Source organism: Pan troglodytes, chromosome 17 (assembly GCF_028858775.2).
Source record: "Pan troglodytes isolate AG18354 chromosome 17, NHGRI_mPanTro3-v2.0_pri, whole genome shotgun sequence".
NCBI classification, from domain to species: Eukaryota; Metazoa; Chordata; class Mammalia; order Primates; family Hominidae; genus Pan; species Pan troglodytes.
Genome location: NC_072415.2, coordinates 60275095 through 60278348, shown reverse-complemented (window position 1 = coordinate 60278348; position 3254 = coordinate 60275095).

Below are 3254 nucleotides of genomic sequence, written 5' to 3'. Positions count from 1 at the left end.
GACGGCACACTCTGTAAATAGCTCTTGTTAAATCAGTAACATTGGAAAGAGCTAGAGGTATCCTTCAGCTTAAATATTCCATCTAGACTTATCTCTGTGGGTCCTTTTAGCCTTTGGATCCCCCAGCCATGGAGGCCGCTTGGCAATAAACGACACCAGGAGAAACCTCAGCTGTGTGGCTGCCCTTTGTGTCTGTAACCATGCAGGGTTTCAGCCTTCATGCAGAGTCAGTGCAACTGACATTTTACCATCAACCATGTGAGGGACACTCTTCTGTCGTCTGAGAGTTTAGCAGTGAGCAAGACAGACAAGCTCTCTGCTTCAGGGAGCCTGTATTTGAGTTGAGTGGAAGGGGTAGACGGGAAATTATGAGCTAGAAATGAGATCATTTTAGAATGTGAAGTGATACAATGAAAGAGAAATGGAGAGAATGCAATAACAGATATGGTTATCAGAGGCCTTCCTGATTATGTACTATTCTGATTAGGCTGGAAAGATGAGAAATCACAGACTTGAGGGTTATAGGGCCACTGCGCCCAGTCTATGGATCAATAATATTTTTAAAAATCAAAATTAATGCAAAAAGTCCACAAAGCATGAAATATCAAAATTTTAAATAAAGACAGGATCTGGCGGTGCTATGCTCAACCATGTTGGAATCAGAGGCCAAAAGAAAAACGTGTGTCTGTTTAGACATGCCTTAATGTATTTCTTCAGTGGTTAACTTTTTCCAGAAGTAGATATTATTGATTGATCCAGAAAATATTATTGATGAGCTTGCTTCATTAAAGCCAGTGAAGTTATACTAACTTCTGGTTTTGTTATTATGCAGTTAAAGGTTAATTCAGCAGGCTTGAGGTGTCCAACCCTGCACATTCCAAAGAAAGGATGGGCCCTTGAGGCTCCTGGGAGATATAACCTGTGAGTTCTTGGAATTCTGCCTGATATGAGTGTCTTTGTCTTCCTAGAGACTTGGACTACCCTAGATAGCTTCTTATTTTTTATTTTAGAGATGGAGTCTCACTCCGTTGCCCAGGCTGGAGTGCAGTGACATGATCATAGTTCACTGCAGCCTTGAATTCCTGGGCTCAAGCCATCCTCTTGCCTCAGATTCCTGAGTAGCTAAGACTATGGGAACATGCCACTACACCCAGCTAATTAAAAAAATTTTTTGTATAGGCAGGATCTTGTTCTGTGCCCAGGCTGGTCTCAAACTCCCAGCCTCAAGCAGTCCTCCTGCCTCAGCCCCTCAGAGCACTGGGATTACAGGCATGAGCTACTGCACCTGGCCTATCCTGGATTTATACTAACGATGTAATTTTTGTTGAAACCTGTTGTTGTTCACCTGGGAGCCTGGGCCATGCTGTATTCATTTCACCTCCGGAGGTGGGAGAAATGAAGACTGGCCCCCAGTGAAAACCTTGCAAGTTTGGGTGAGCTTCCCTGCTTGGCAATACTTCCTCCATGTTGTCACACATCATGGCTGGGTGCTCTCCCTACAATTCTCCTTGTTAAGGACAATGGAAGCTTATGTCTCATCTCTTCTGGACTCTGCCCTGTGCACTTTTTTTCCTTTGCTGATTGTAATCTGCATCCTTTCATTGTAATAAGCCAAAACCATGACTATAACAGCTTTTTTGAATTCTATGAGTCCTTCTAGCAAATCCTCAAACCTGGAGTCCTGGAGATCCCTTAACACAAGTATAATAAAATATTTAAGCTTAACATAATGTGCATTTTAACAACCCACTTTAAAATTTTTCAATATTTTTTAACTCCTTTAAGATCCTGGGAAAAGTTAACCTTTAAAAATATACAGCTGGGGCTGGGCGCGGTGGCTCATGCCTGTAATCCCAGCACATTGGGAGGCCGAGGCAGGCGGATCACCTGAGGTCGGGAGTTTGAGACTAGCCTGACCAACATGGAGAAACCCTGTCTCTACTAAAAATACAAAAATTAGCCAGGCGTGGTGGCGCATGCCTGCAATCCCAGCTACTCGGGAGACTGAGGCAGGAGAATTGCTTGAACCCGGGATGCGGAGGTTGCAGTGAGCCGAGATCGCGCCATTGCACTGCAGCCTGGGCAACAAGAGCGAAACTCCATCTCTCTCTCTCTCTCTCTCTCTCTATACACACACACACACACACACACACACATACACACACACACAGTTGGGCATGGTGGCACATGTTTATAGTCCCAGCTACTCCAGAGGCTAAAGCAAGAGGATTGCTTGGGTTCAGGAGTTCTGGGCTGTAGTGTGTTATGCCGACCGGGTGTCTGCACTAAGTTTGGCATCAACATAGTGAACTCCCAGGAGCTGGGATCACCAGGTTGCCTAAGGAGGGGTGAACCAGCCCAGGTGAGAAACTGAGCAGGTCAAAATTCCTGATCGAGGCTGTGAACAGCCACCGTACTCCAGGCTGGGCAACATAGTGAGACCCTGCCTCTTAAAAAGAAATACAAGGCTGAGTGCGGTGGCTCATGCCTGTAAACCCAGCAGTTTGGGAGGCTGAGGTGGGTGGATCACCTGAGGTCAGGAGTTTGAGACCAATCTGACCAATGTGGCGAAACCCTGTCTCTACTAAAAATACAAAAATTAGCTGGGCGCGGTGGTGGGCGCCTGTAATTCCAGCTACTTGGGCGGCTGAGACATGAGAATAGCTTGAACCTGGGAGGCGGTTGCGGTGAGCCGAGATTGCGCCATTGCACTCCAGCCTGGGCAACGGAGTGAGACTCCAGCTCAAAAAAAAAATGTATATAGGGGCACACATTTTTACCTCTGGCCTTTGGATTCTATATGGCTCAGCATGGCACTCCTGAATCCTGTCTTTATTTAAATTTGTGGTTTTTTTCGTCATGGACCTTTTTTTTTTTTTTTTTTTTTTTGCTATTGCATTAAATTATTGTCCTAATGTCTTGAGTACTAAGTTTTCTTCGTGCTTATTTAAATTTTGGGCCTGAGGTGAATGTCAGGGGTAGAGCCTTCCAGGGAAGGAGCCAGTAGGTTCAAATAGCCTGAGGTGAGAATAAGCACAGCATGTTTGAGGAACAGAAAGAAGGGATTGAGGTCGGGAGCTCAAAGTAAGAAAGGAGAAGGGCAGGAAGAGATGAGGTCAAATAAATGGAAGTGGAGAGACCAAGCAGGTGGTTTTTGCAGTAGCCCAGCAGGAAATAGCTGGGGCTGGTGGAGGGTGGCACCATTGGAGATGGAAAAGGTGCCTGATTTGGGATGTGCCTTGGAGATTGAACTA